This window comes from Balaenoptera borealis (genome assembly GCF_965194805.1).
Source record: "Balaenoptera borealis genome assembly, chromosome: 11".
In the NCBI taxonomy this organism is placed as follows: Eukaryota; Metazoa; Chordata; class Mammalia; order Artiodactyla; family Balaenopteridae; genus Balaenoptera; species Balaenoptera borealis.
Window position 1 is genome coordinate 35,155,435 of NC_138868.1, and position 15,272 is coordinate 35,170,706.

Below are 15,272 nucleotides of genomic sequence, written 5' to 3' on the forward strand. Positions count from 1 at the left end.
TAGCCACAAATTTTAAGCCATTTAGTTCCTTGTCATGTTCATCCTTCAGACACTGTCTGGTTCTCACTTTCCTCAGTGGGGCAATAGACTCTGAATAAATCATTGTGTTTATTAATTTTATGGACCTACACATCCATCTTGGAGGGCTGTTGTTCTTGCATTTACAGCTTTATAAATGCAAAACATCAAAGGCACAGAAAAGGATTCTATTAAAAAAATCCAAAAAGAGACTCAGAAATGTAACATCTCTTGAATTTTAAAAGGGAGGCGGGACTCTGGACTCTTTTTTTTCTTTTTTTATCTGTGTAATTGGGAGACATTCACTTAGTTTTCAAATGACCAACCCATTTGCCAGATATACTCCTTACTTTTATTGAAGTATAGTCAATTTACAATATTGTGATAGTTTCAGGTGTACAGTGCAGTGACTCAGGTCTTTTCAGATTATATCCCATTACAGGTTATTACAAGTTATTGGGTAAAATTCCCTGGGCTATACAGTAAATCCTTGTTGCTTCTCTATTTTATGTATAGTAGTTTATGGGATTAACAGTTATCAGATATGCTTTTAAAGTCTTCCATAAATCAAACTCACTAAGACTAGATATTTAACCTGTTTTTAACTTTTGGTTATTTTAAACCTGCTTATTATGTGTACCTAAGATTTAGCAGAGCTGGCTTTTCACCCAGTAATTAATTTATCATAGATGAAATTTGTGTGCAATCGCTAGGCTCTCATTTATCTGTGTCTCTATGTCAGCCTGAGCTTATTTCGTTCCCTGCTCTGAAACCTCTTGGTTGAAAAGGACCTTAAAGGGCATTTATTCATATTGTTCACCAGTGTCTCTTGTCTGCTCTGGAACATTCCTAAGTGGGAATCTGATATTTGCTTGAACACCTCCAGTGATGGAAAACTCATTATACAAATTACCACCATAGAGAATTCTCTTAAAAAGTTATTCTTTTACATGGCAAAAAATATGTTGGCACAAAGCTTCTACTCATTGGTCGTAGATCCTCTGGTCATATAGTAGAGGTCAAATCCCTTTTCTGTTTGAAATTCATTACCATATTTGGAAATAGATATGGTGTTCTTATTTTGTCTTCTCCAAGTTAAACTTATACACTCTTTTAGCTACTTCTCCTAAATGACGATTAGCTAATTGTGGTGTGAGGGCCACAGCTAGCCTACCACTTATTTATATAAATGAAATTTTCTTAGAACATGTCCATTAATTTATGTATTGGCTGTGGGGTCATTCATGCTACCATGGCAGAATTGAGTAGTTGTGATAGAGACCTTGTGGGCCAGAAAGCTGAAAGTATTTAATTATCTGGTCCTTTATGTATATAAAAAATTTTGCTGACTCCTGTCCTACACCATGGCATGTCAAGCCCCTCATCATCTTTATTTTTTCCCAGATGCCTTTCAGATTTTCACACTGAGACCTTCCAAAGCTTGAGAAGCTTGTGTCACTTTTTCTGGATACTCTTTCTATTAATGCTGACAAAAATCCACTACCTTACAAAAATCTACCTTAAAGCACAAAAAAATCCTCAGTTAAACCAGTGAGATTAGCCCTATTTGTGGTAGAAAAATATAAGTTTTTGTAGTTTTTCTTCAAAACTATTTCTAGTTTAATGTCATTGCTTCTTTAAAATATACTTTTGAGTACCTAGTCTTGCAGAGCATTTTTCTAGACATTGTATGAAATTCTAAATAAAACAGAGCCCTTCCCCAAAAGAGCTCATATGAGACTGCACAGAGAAAGTATTTACAAAAAACTTACTTTATTTCTTTATCTCCCTTCACTAGATTATCTGCTGCACTAAGGCAGGGTGCTTTGTCCTACTATGTCTCCCCAGTGCCTATAGCAGTTCCTGGCACATAGTAGATGCTCAGAAAATATTGGTTGGATGAGGGAACAAATTAGAAGAGGAAGACAAAATATCAACATTTAACTAAGTATTAAATTATATGATAAAGACTATATGAAAAATAGGAACTCTGGGTAGAGATAGATCAACATGGTCTGGACATAGAGCTGGAGGGTAACTTTATCATGTGATCTAACTTCTCCTCTAAAAGTAGAAACCCTGTTTATAGTCTTCAGATTAATATTTCTCACCTGCATCAGAATCTTCTAGTTCACTTATTAAAAACAAGAGATTCCTGATATCCATGACTGACCTACCGAATCAGAATCTCTCTGGATGCCAAGCCCAGAAATATGCATTTTCAGCAAGCAGTACAAGTGAATCTCTTGAACCCTCAAATTTGAAAACTACCACCCTCAACAAAAAGTGACACAATATCTATGTAAATGCCTCTAGTGATGAAGAAATCACACCACCACAGGCCAGCTTTTAGCTTTGCTAGCTTTAGTCATTGGGAAAAAAATAGCTATCAAGCTGCAATCTGCCTCCTATAATTTCCAATCATTGGTCCCAGGCACATCCTTTAAAGACGTATGGAGCAAATTGTATTTTTTCTCTTCCACACGACAGCCCTTCAAATGTGTGAAGATTCCTATAAATGTTTTTTCTTAAAGCTAACCATTTATTAGATGCTTTTATTTTTGTTTTTGTTGTTCGTTGGCAGGACTATCTGACGTCTGTCAGTTACTCCAAGGTTTTCAATGTGTTGCCAGAGGAAACTGGCAACCAGAGCAGAGGGTAAGTGGTTCAAGAATCCACAGATAAACCTCTCTTCCTTCCACTCCAAGCAAAACAGTCCACACTGCCCCTTTCCTCATTCACACCTGAAACCACAGTACGTGCCTCCCACTCTAGCCCTTGATGTTGAATCTCAACAGACTCACTGGATATTCTTGACACTCTGCTGAGCAAGTTCCATATTTCTCATATTCCTATCTTAAAATGTGTCTCCTAGAACAGACTAGTGTAGTGGTCAAGCTGTAAGTCAGAGTTAGACTTAACCACTAATTAGCTCTGCAGCCTTGGGTGATTATGTTTAACCTGTCTTAGCCTCCATTTCTTTGTTCTATAAAAATAGAGCAGTAAAATCAGGAGTTGATATATATAAAGTATTTAACATAGTACCTGGTATATGGTGAGTTTTCAGTAAATGTTGACTGTTATTACTACCCTCGTGGTAGAATGAGAATGTTACTTTCCAGCAATTCTGTGTTTAAGTTTTTACTTATATTCCTGTCTCCTCTTGCAGATGGTGAAACTCTCATGGCAGGGACCACATCTGACTTAGCTCTAGCTACAGCTCCTAAAGGGCCACGGGGGAGAGCTCAAATAATCCAATACTCTCTAAATAAGTTCTCAGTCTTTCCAGTACTTTGCATGTTGCCAACCCTCTACTTAGTGCTTCTAAAATAGGCCAACCCTAATACACACAACACTGTGGGCAACCAATTTTAAAAAGCCACCATCACACAAGCCCAGTTCTTGGTAATTGTCTTAAATCCAGCTTCCTTGCCCTTACCCTTGCTCTTATTCTGAGTCTATGTCCCTAACTTACACCTCATCCTCTAGCTTGGTCATAAGGTTTTAGTTCTGCACTCACCTTGTGGACATAGGACGAGGTTTGATCTCTCTCTCTCTGATTCTCTCTACTTCTGACCCCTGGGAGTATCTATCCTGCCTTCCTTAGTTGCAGTCACTAGAGTGTAGAGCTGCACTTCCTATTGGACATCTGGCCAGCACTCCAGCCATGCAGGCCTTATCATCCCAAAGAAGAGCAAAGCAGGAGAATGAGAAAGATGCCATGGTACAGGGTTGGCTATACATCAGTCTGATCTGGCCTCATCATGTCATTTTGGTTTCAATTGTTGTGGCTACCCAGATAGAGGGTGACAGTAACACATCGCTGATATTTCATTGCATTATTAGTGATGAAGTGTCGATACAGCTGATTCAACAAAACATGGGGGTTATGTAGGTAAATTCCATAAAACTTCATCAGCGTCAGCTCTAGAAGTCAGAAGGGATGAGGAGGCTATCAGGTCCTAAAAGCAGACCACAGGTGCTGAGTTTGACCTCATTTGTCTTTGTGGTGGTGGCCCAACACCCAATCAATCTTAGAACAGGAGTGTGATGTTTTACGCAGAAGAGGCTGGCACAATTCAGCTGAGTGGGCAGGTTGATGGAAAGTGACTCTGGCATTGCTGAGTTCAAATGGAATTAAGGATTCATGAGAGCGCTGCACAGGCAGGCAGGCAGAGAGCCCTGGGTGAATACCGAATGAGTCACAAGGGAGACCCGGCTAGGCTTCGAGTCCCAAATAAGCAAGGAATTGCTTTTTGATGATGCCAAACTATAAATATCCCCACCTCAAAAAACCAGGTTCTCCTTTTACAACATCAGGAATGAGCAAAGAAAACTATGAGGCCAAGTACGTACATTACAGACAGCTATAATGCTTTCCATAAATAATGTTGCCACTTTGAAGCCATTCTTGCAAGAATTTTGATATATTTTCTTAAGCTGTTATTTTAATGGTATTTTAATCATACTAAAAGTCATGGATAGAATTCAAACAAATCCAGTTTCACTGGGCCTCTTACCAGGTGGTGAAATTAAATGCGTTTTCTCTGGTCCTACTCTGAGTTCAGTTATGGGATTTCTGATACTTCAGTCTCACATGTCGTAAATATGACAGTGTGTTTTAGGTTTTCCTGTGATGCTTATCCCTCTAGCCCCTTACACTGTTTTGAATTTTGTTTTTTCAACTGAGGACAGAAAGCAGGAGGATAGCAACTGTACTTTTGCCAGAATTTTCTTAAAAACACTGAAAAGAATGTGTTCAGAATCCTAGGGTTTTGAATCTTTGACACTGCTGTGCTTGTCATGAGCAGCTCTTGCAGAATCCTCACTGCAGGACTTAACAAATTCATTAAGATCTTGAGATCTTAACATCTAGGAAGATGTTAAGTGCTGGCTCTTCCAAGACCCATCCAATTCTGCAAGAGCAGGTGGACCCCATTTTCAGTAACACAGTGCCCAAATAATTTGCCAAGATAGAGGAAGCTGAAATCCTGCTTCTAATCCAATCCTGTACTGTATTCATCGTGTGCCTGGGAGGAAGTGGCATGCCTTAACATGGGAGTTATATGTGTAAATGCTCTAAGTACATACAGAGACACATACATCCATAAACCTGTTACTACAATGTAGTCTCACCATTGCAGCTTTCAATATAATGTGTCAAACAAAGGGAAATAAACAAGACCTAATTTAGGGGATATAAATTATGCATGGAGGGGCCTGGATCAACATGGCTGTACTAGACTCTAATATTTGGAAGCTGATTAAAACAAAGCAGGTCGGAGCTTTGGATTACGTGACCAGAATTCCATTAAAGCAGACTCTGTGCATTATCAGGGAGGAACTCATTTGCTTTCTCTGATCTTTTCCAGTTTCTGACTGTCCCCTCTGTGGTTGTTTGTCAACTCAAGGGAAGGAGGCAGTGCTGCTGGCTACTTTGTGTTCCTATCTATACAAACATCTACTTAAAAAAATTCCAGTACCTTACTAGACAAATGCAAATAAAATATTATCTATTTGATTAAGCACAGTAATATCACAGAACATTCATCTTTTATGAAAAGGAATCATTGTCTTTCCAGAATTTTCTGGGAGTTTTCATCCATTTTCATGGTAATGTAAAGGAAAGCTATGTTATATGAATCTAACACCTCTTTTCTTTGGATGTAATTTATACCATGTAGACTTCACAACTCCCTTTCAATACTTTAAAACTGCACTGTAGGCTCCTCATCTGGAATTTTTATTACATAAATAAAACACTCTCGGATTTAAATTTAAGTATATATATTTTCTCTTCTCTGAAAAGAATTACAGCTTGGAATGCACAACGCTGACATGTTTTTATTCTTTCAATCTTCTCTCACAATATGTCTGTACACTAGAACCAGGTTTTGGCCTTACCGAAGTCTATTTGTGAGTATGACATGTATTAATGAAAAAATTGTGTTAATTTTTTTTTCCTTGGAATAAAAGCACCTGAAAAATGGCTTGGAATCTAGGTGAGAAAACAATAGAAAAGTTAATATCTAAGAATGTGAATGGCACACCAAAGTAGTATCAAGGCCTTTAAAAAGTCTCTACTTCAACATGGTGTTTATAGATTCAAGTCTATTTGACCACCATGTGAACTCAGTCCCTCTTCCCAGTGCTCCCTCCCCACTTTACCCCTTGCACTAACCTACCATTCTATACCTATCTGACAAGTCTCAATGTTTCAGAAGTCCTAGCCACAGCAATCAGAGAAGAAAAAGAAATAAAAGGAATCCAAATTGGAAAATAATAAGTAAAACTGTCACTGTTTGCAGATGTCATATTACTATACATAGAAAATTCTAAAGATGCTACCAGTAAACTGCTAGAGCTCATCAATGAATGTGGAAAAGTTGCAGGATACAAAATTAATAAATAGAAATCTGTTGCATTTATAGACACTAACAATGAAAGATCAGAAAGAAATTTAGGAAACAATCCCATTTACCATTGCATTAAAAAGAATAAAATACCTAGGAATAAACCTACCTAAGAAGGCAAAAGACATGTACTCTGAAAACTATAAGACACTGATAAAAGAAATCAAAGATAACACAAACAGATGGAAAGATATACCATGTTCTTGGATTGGAAGAATAAATATTGTCAAAATTACTATACTACCCAAGGAAATCTACAAATTCAATGCAATCCCTATCAAATTACCAATGGTATTTTTAATAGAACAAAGACAAAAAATTTACAATTTGTATGGAAACACAAAAGACCCCAAATAGCCAAAGCAATCCTAAGAAAGAAAAATGGTGCTGGAGGAATAAGGCTCCCTGACTTCAGACTATGCTACAAAGCTACAGTAATCAAGACAGTATGATAGTGGCACAAAAACAGAAATATAGATCAATGGAACAGGATAGAAAGCCCAGAATAAACCCACGCACCTATGGTCAATTAATCAATGACAAAGGAGGCAAGAACATAAAATGGAAAAAAGACAGTCTCTTCAATAAGTGGTGCTGGGAAAACTGGACAGCTACATATAAAACAATGAAATTAGAACATTCTCTAACAACATACACAAAAATTAACTCAAAATGGATTAAAGACCTAAATGTAAGACTGGATACTATAAAACTCTTAGAGGAAAACATCAGCTGAACACTCTTTGACATAAATTGTCACAATATCTTTTTGGATTCACCTCATAGAGTAATGAAAATAAAAACAGAAATAAACAAATGGGACTTAATGAAACTTAAAAGCTTTTGCACAGCAAAGGAAACCATAAACAAACTGAAAAGACAACCCACAGAATGGGAGAAAATATTTGAAAACAAACAACCATAAGCAATTAATCCCCAAAATATACAAACAGCTCATACAGCTTAATATCAAAAAAAAACAAATAACCCAATCAAAAAATGAGCAGAATATCTAAATAGACATTTCTCCAAAGAAGACATATAGATGACCAAACAGCACATGAAAAGATGTTCAACATTTCTAATTATTAGAGAAATGCAAATCAAAACTACAATGAGGTATCACCTCACGCCAGTCAGAATGGCCATCATTAAAAAGTCTACAAACAATAAGTGCTGGAGAGGGTGTGGAAAAAAGGGAACACTCCTACACTGTTGGTGGGAATATAAATTGGTACAACCACTATGGAGAACAGTATGGAGGTTCCTTAAAAAACTAAACATAGAATTACTATATGAGCCTGCAATCCCACTCTTGTGCATATATCTGGAGAGAACAGTGATTCAAAAAGATACACACACCCTAATGTTCATTGCAGCACTATTTACAATAGTCAAGACATGGAAGCAACCTAAATGTCCATCGACAGAGGAATAGATAAAGAAGATGTGGTACATATATACAATGGGATATTACTCAGCCATATAAAAGAATGAAATAATGCCACTTGCAACAACATGGATTAGCTTAGAGATTATTATACTAAGTGAAGTAAGTCAGACAGAGAAAGACAAATATCATGTGATATCACTTATATGTCGAATCTAAAAAGATGATACAAATGAACTTATTTGCAGAACAGAAACAGACTCACAGACTTCGAATAATGAAGTTATGGTTACCAAAGGGGAAAGGTTGAGGGGGAGGGATAAATTAGGAGTTTGGGATTAACATATACATAGTACTATATATAAAATAGATAATCAAGAAGAACATACTGTATAGCACAGGGAACTCTACTCAATATTCTATAATAACCTACAAGGCAAAAGAATCTGAAAAAGAATGGATATATGTATATGTATAACTAAATCACTTTGCTGTACACCTAAAACTATCACAATAATGTAAATCAACTATACTCCAATATAAAATAAAAATTAAATTTAAAAAAAGAAGATGGTCAGCCCCTGGCAAGCAGGCACAGTTCATTGATGTTCCTCAGCCCCCAGTACAGTAACCGGCATAAGCAGTGAATGAATGAATATATCCACAAATCAATCGTCAATGAACAAATCTGAAAACTTTCTTCAGCCTCTATGACCTCCCCTTTCTGAATCACATTCCATTTTAAATTATGCTTGCCCTAATTTTCCAGTAAACCCTGCTGCTCATTGGCAGTTCAAATGAGAAAGGCAAATATCATATGATATCACTTATATGTGGAATCTAAAAAAAGAGTACAAGTGAGCTTATCTACAAAACAGAAAGAGACCAGTTAAGACATGGTTACTAGGGGGTAAGGGAGGGAGGATAAATTGGAAGATTGGGATTGACATATACACACTACTATATATAAAATAGATAACTAATAAGGACCTACTGTATAGCATAGGGAACTCTACTCAATACTCTGTAATGGCCTATATGGGAAAAGAATCTAAAAAAACAGTGGATATATGAATATGTATAACAGATTCACTTTGCCGTACACCTGAAATTAACACAACATTGTAAATCAAATATACTGCAATAAAAATTATTTTAAAAAGTCCTTGTCAAGCCCTGGACTTGTCCTATCAACGTCTATATCCTTTCCATCAACAAGCCCACCATATTTTCTTTGGGACCTTCTGACACACCTTAAGACTGATTTAAATAGAGCATCAGATTAAGTCAGACTCAGGAGATTGACCCTCTGGTCCTAAACATTCTACTATTTACTGTGAAACTTGAACAAATTTCTGTTCCTTTCTGGGTTATTGTATATTCTATTGTAAAATTTGGTGGATACACTGAATGCCTTATGTCCCTTTCAACTTGTCATTGTGGCTGACAGTGTTTTTAAGTTAGTGTCCCAATAGTAATAATTACCGTTTAATAGAGACTTAATTCATTCAACAAATATTTACTAAGCGCCTACTGCCTACCTCTCGCTAAGCATTTTTCTAAGATCTGAGAATGCAGCAGTAAGCAAAACATAAACACCACCCATGTAGCTTACTTTCTGGTGGGATGGTGGCGTAGGGAAAGTAGATGATAAGCAGCTCATCTACATATATGTATATGTATAGGTATGTATACGGTTATGTATATGCATAGATCTTTATCTGTCTATAAAATCGGGCAGTAATAAGTACTCTGGAAGGAAGAATTTAAAACAGATTAATGTGGAGAGGGACTATCGTTGGACTGAAGGTAAAAGGATAGATGTGTTTATGATTCTATATAGTATGTTCAGTGATGGCTTCACTTATCAAGTAACAATTGAGTTGAGAGAGAGAGAAAAATAGCTCATTCCAGTTAAAGGTGACAGCAAGTGCAAAAGACCTGTCGTGAGAGTGTGACTGGCTTTTCAAAGAAGAAAAGGAGGCTAAACAATGCAACAGAATTAGAGAGAGGATAAGAAATGAAGCTGAACAGTTTGGAGTAGGGGAAAGAAATTACTAGGGCCTTATTGGCTATTGTAAGTACTTGGCTTTCAGTGTGATGAGAAACTGTTGGAGGAATTCAGCATTTTGTAATGAGCACTGAAACAGTTAGATTGGGAACAGGCAGGAGATGGTCAGTGAAGCACAAAGATAGAAGGCTATTACAATGATCCACATATAGAACTGCACATGACTTGGACTTGGGCAGAAGCAGTGGGGGTGGTGAAAAGCTGTTAGATTCCATTTTTATTTTGAAGGTAGAGCTGATAGAATTTCCCTGTAGATTAGTCATGTGCAGAGCGGGACAAAGGGGAGTTATAGACTACAGGGTTTGCAGCCTCAGCAAGTGGAAAGATAGAGTTGGCACTCAGAGAAGACTGTAGCAGGAGCAGGAGAAGCAGGTTTAGGCTGGCAGGCATATTCAGGAGTTTAGATTTGGACAAGGTAAGTTTTTGATGCCTCTTAAACATCCAAGTGGGTATACTAAGTAGGCATTTGAGTAAGAACCTGGAATTCAGGAATGAGTTCTGGGTTAGATATACATTTGCAATGATCAGGATTGAGAATGGGTTTAAATACATGGGAATGGATGAGAACACCAACGAAGCGAATGTAAATACAGAAGTGGCCCAAATACTGAGTCTTAGGGAACTCTAAGAGTATGACATTAAAGTGATGAAGGGAAACCAAGCAAAGAGATTTAGGAGCAATTATTGAGGTGGGAAGAAAGCCAAGAGACAACATGTCCCAGAAGCCAAATTGAAACAGTGATTCAAGAAGCAGTTCATGACAGACTATGTCAAATGCAGCTTAGAAGTTAAATGTGGTAGAACTTCATCAATTCTCAATTCTCATTGAATTACCCAGAGTCTGTTTCTAACTGTGGTCATTCTAGACCCTGTATCAACCAGGGACACCATATTCTCATCATGGTCTGTGTGAATTCATGTGCCCTGGAGTTATGCAGTGCATATGCAGATACATGTGGCAGCCTTGGCCAATTGTAAAGGACCAGCAGAGCCTTTCTGCAAATCCTCTTAAATCATCATGGGTAGGTGACTGGATAGTAGTAGTCAGCAGATGTATTTTGAATGTACACAAGTACTTCCCCACTCCCTCACCACACACACAAACTCACACACACACACTTGCAAACTTGGCATTTGTCATTCTAAATTCAAAGAAAGGCATATTCACCCTGCCCTCCTTCTGAAAAGCCTGAAAAGGGCTTTTTATGGAAAATGGTACTAGTTGTTGATATTACAGTTGTGTTATTATTATTAACTGCTTGCATGTATTGAGTGATTAACGAGTACTAGGTTTTATTTTTGTCATTTTATACATAATGTTGTTAAATCCTCATGACATCCTCTGAGCTTGGTACTTATATCACCCTGATTCTCAGACAAGGGTATTAAGCCTTAGAGAGATGAAGTGGCTTATTTCAGGTTACACAGCAAGTAATGACAGATTCTGTTTCCAAACCCCAAATTCTGCCTCTGGGGCTCTCAGCCAAAAAATAAGAATGGAAATGTTCAGTTCTCCTAAGTTCCTTGTTCCTTGGATAATACGTGTACTTTGAACTCTCTGTTACCAACTGTTCCTTTTGGTGATACCCAATAAGGCTGAGTTATCTGGAATCAACCCCGGGATTTTCCTGATGCTTGAGATCCAGGCAATAGCTGACTTTGCCATCCCCTTAGACTGTTAGCTATTGGTGAAACAAGCTATCTCATGGTCAGACTGACGAAGGAGGAGTTAAGAGCCATTTGAGTGGTAGCCTTCTATTCCTTCAGGACTGTGAAAGTGACCCAAATAAGGTTATTAGCTTGCATTTCTGGAATCATATCACCATGAGATCACTAGCCTCTGAGTTCCCTTTTTTGGTTACATGCCAAAGGTTAGATACCAGACCTCCAATGACTGTGCAGCAGTTGGAACTTTACTATCATCTTTGTTATAACAAGTGTCAATTTGCCTAGAAATAACATAATTCTTTTTGTTTAAGTGACTGGTGGCTAAGATGGCTGCTTTTTAGGAAAAAAAAGATCCATAAATTTGAGATGTCAAGTCATTTGTTAGAGAAGGAAAAGAATCATTCAAATTCCTGAGTAAATAGAAAGACCTTGGGGCTTCCCTGGTGGCGCAGTGGTTGAGAGTCTGCCTGCCAGTGCAGGGGACACGGGTTCGAGCCCTGGTCTGGGAAGATCCCACATGCCGCGGAGAGACTGGGCCCGTGAACCACAATTACTGAGCCTGCGCGTCTGGAGCCTGTGCTCCGCAGCAGGAGAGGCCGCGACGGTGAGAGGCCCGCGCACCGCGATGAAGAGTGGCCCCCGCTTGCCACAGCTGGAGAGGGCCATCGCACAGAGGCGAGGACCCAACACAGCCATAAAAATAAATAAATTAATAAATTTAAAAAAAAAATAGAAAGAACTTAAAAATGTCTGTGATATTGAAAAACAACTGGTTTAGAGCCCCTTTCCCCTCCCCCAGAGATATAAGTTTACCTTATAGGTTTGCCTCCTTATTCACTGAAAAAATATTTTTTGGAAAATCTTATTTCATGGAGAATATGGTGAAATGACATTAAATCCCCATATTTAATGGATACCAGAATACTTTTCTTGGATTCTTTCCACTATTCTTTATGCTTTTCCATTCCCTATGACAACCTTGATCACTTCAGGTAAATCTGTGAAGTGTTAGGGAAAACAAGGAAAAACTGACTCATTCTCAGCAAGGCAGGTTGTGGAATTAGATTTCCTAACCATCCAACCATCGTGATAGGCTGAGCCGAGTCAACCACAGCCTCGTCTGGCCTCTCCTATTCCTCACCCAGAACCTTCCACATATCTTTGGACAGAATCTCACTGGGATCAGGCATATTGTTTCTAGCTGTGATTTAATATTTGTGTGCATAAGTGTGTGTGTGTATGCGCACACGCACCTGCATGCGGAACCATTGGCCTCCACAGGGAACAAGCCTAGGTTCCCCACTTCATCAGCAGAACAGTCTACATAAAAGAGAATTGCCTGATGCAGTTTGAACATAGGCTCTGATCCCATCTTTCCTTTCTCAAGGACATCAGGTAACAAAAACACTGGGTTTGAAGTCAGATGCAGTCAGTTTCAAATTCACGTTCTACAGTCTCATTCCTAAGCCATCTTAGGAAATCATTTACACTCTTTGAGCTGTGGTGTTCTCACCTGCTCTTGAGGAATAAATAGACCTACAATATGTGAAAGGTACTTATGTATAACAAGTACACACATGGTCACGACCCTAATCTAGACATCAGTGAGTTTGAACAGTAGTATCTTCAGTCACTCTCTTTAAAATTATCATCCTGTTCCAGAAAATAAAGTTATCAAGCTGCTTTTTATAAAGTGAGAGAATTTAACTCATAGCTGGTTCTGAATTTAGAAACCACCTCAAAACCAGGTTAAAGCTGTAACATGAAATGTTTTGTCCTGCTGTTGGTAACTGGAGAGTCTTATGGGACTCCAGTTAAGAGATGGATGTGCTCAGGTGCCTCAAAGGGACTTCCATAACCACTGAGGGTGAATAAATATAACAACAGCTAACATTTCTTGAGCACTTATTATATTAATCTACTGCTCTATAACAAATTACCCCAATATTGAATGCAACAAATATTTATTATCTCACACATTAAAAAAAAATTTTAGTAGAGTATAGTTGATTTACAATGTTGTGTTAGTTTCTGCTCTACAGCAAAGTATATCAGTTATACGTATACATATATCCACTCTTTTTTAGATTTTTTTTCCCATAATGACCATATAGGTCATTACAGAGTATTGAGAAGAGTTCCCTGTGCTATACAGTAGGTCTTTATTAGTATCTATTTTCTATATAGTAGCGTGTATTTGTTTGAGAATCAAGAGTCCAGAAGCAGTGAGCTGGGTAGTTCTGGCTCAGGGTCTCTCATGAGGCTGTGGTCAAGATGATGGCCAGTTCAGTCATCTGAAGACTGGAGGATAAGCTTATAAGGTCCCTCCCTTGGTTGTTGGGAGAAGAATTCAGTTTCTTGTTTGCTTTTTACTGAAAGCCTTACTTCCTCACCACACACACTTCTCCATTTGGCAGTTTATGCATCCTAGCAACATGGCAATTGGCTTCTGCCAGAGCCAGTGATACAACTGAACAACTAAAACAGAGTGCCAAGCATCAGGGAAGTGGCACATCACTTCCTCTACAATCTATTCATTGGAAGTAGGTCACTAAGTCCAGCCTGCTATCCAAGGGATGGGAATTGACATCTACCTCTTGAAAAGAGGAAATCAAAAAATGTGTGGACGTATTTTAAACCCATCATGCTTAGTATGCTAGAAACTATTCTAAGTATGCAATGTAAATTATTCCTATGTAGTTTGCACCATAATTCTATGAGATTAGGAATTATTATATCTTCCATTTCACAGAGGCTTGGAAAGTTTAAGATACTCACTTAGGGATGTGGTAGTGATGGGATTCCAAGCCAGTCAGTGTGAATTTAGAAACAAAACATTTTGAATTATGAAAAAAAGAAAGATGAACTCCCTTTAGTAAACATCTTAATAATTTTATTTTAAATTGATAATCTATATGTAGAATATTTGACAATGCCTTAGTAAAAAGCATCCTGGATTAAGCAGAATATATCAATCTCTGACAATGTCAAATAATTAAGAATTTACTGCTTATGAAGTAGAATTCACTGAGACAGGAAAATATAATTCTATAATGTTTTGCTCTATAGGTTGTAGTTCCTTCTCAAACAACATCAATCCCAGAAGAATAATTTTTAAAATATAAAAATATTTAAGTCATTTGGACATTTATTCAGTTTATTCAGCCAGGACGATTAAAAGTTCTGAGTCTAAGAGTCTACAGAGTCTGGTGTGAAATTATCTTAGTACCTTTTTCACCCCCTCTATTTTTCATAGTCTCAGATTTATTTCCAATTATCTCATAAATGTGAACAGTGGAGTGGGGGGAGAGCCCGTTGAGAAATAACTTACACTGTCATTTAAGAGCTGCTTTTCTGCCAACCACAGCTTGAGTTTAATTTCCTAGGGGATAAAATTGCAGTTGTTGAGCAAGTCCAAGCAGAAGGGGCAAGAGGCAGTGATCCGGATCACGGCTTCAGTAACAGGCAAGGAAAAGATGTCATCAAGATATTAATAAATAATAGATGAGAAGGGGAGGGGGGAGGGAGGGAGAATGGGAAGGCAGGAAGGGAGGGAGGAAGGAAGGAAGGAACATGAACAAATGAATGAAGAAAGGAAAGAATGAATAAAGGAGGAAATGTGGGTCTGAACATTAAAGAGGCCAAAGAATGGTGTGGACAAAGGACTCTGCTGTGGCAGGGAGAATAATGGTCTCATGGTTTTGTGCAAAAG

General features: G+C 37.9%; 2 long non-coding RNA genes across 2 annotated transcripts in view; both read left to right on the forward strand.

Annotated features, from left to right (window-relative positions):
- The window catches only part of LOC309606032, a 1,194,635-nt gene that overhangs the window by 485,814 nt on the left and 693,549 nt on the right, over nt 1-15,272 (forward strand). The window lies entirely within an intron of this gene.
- The window catches only part of LOC309606027, a 52,750-nt gene continuing 39,263 nt past the window's right edge, over nt 1,786-15,272 (forward strand). The window contains exon 1 of the long non-coding RNA XR_014231613.1: nt 1,786-15,025. This is a non-coding gene — a long non-coding RNA (uncharacterized lncRNA). The remainder of the gene's footprint in view (nt 15,026-15,272) is intronic.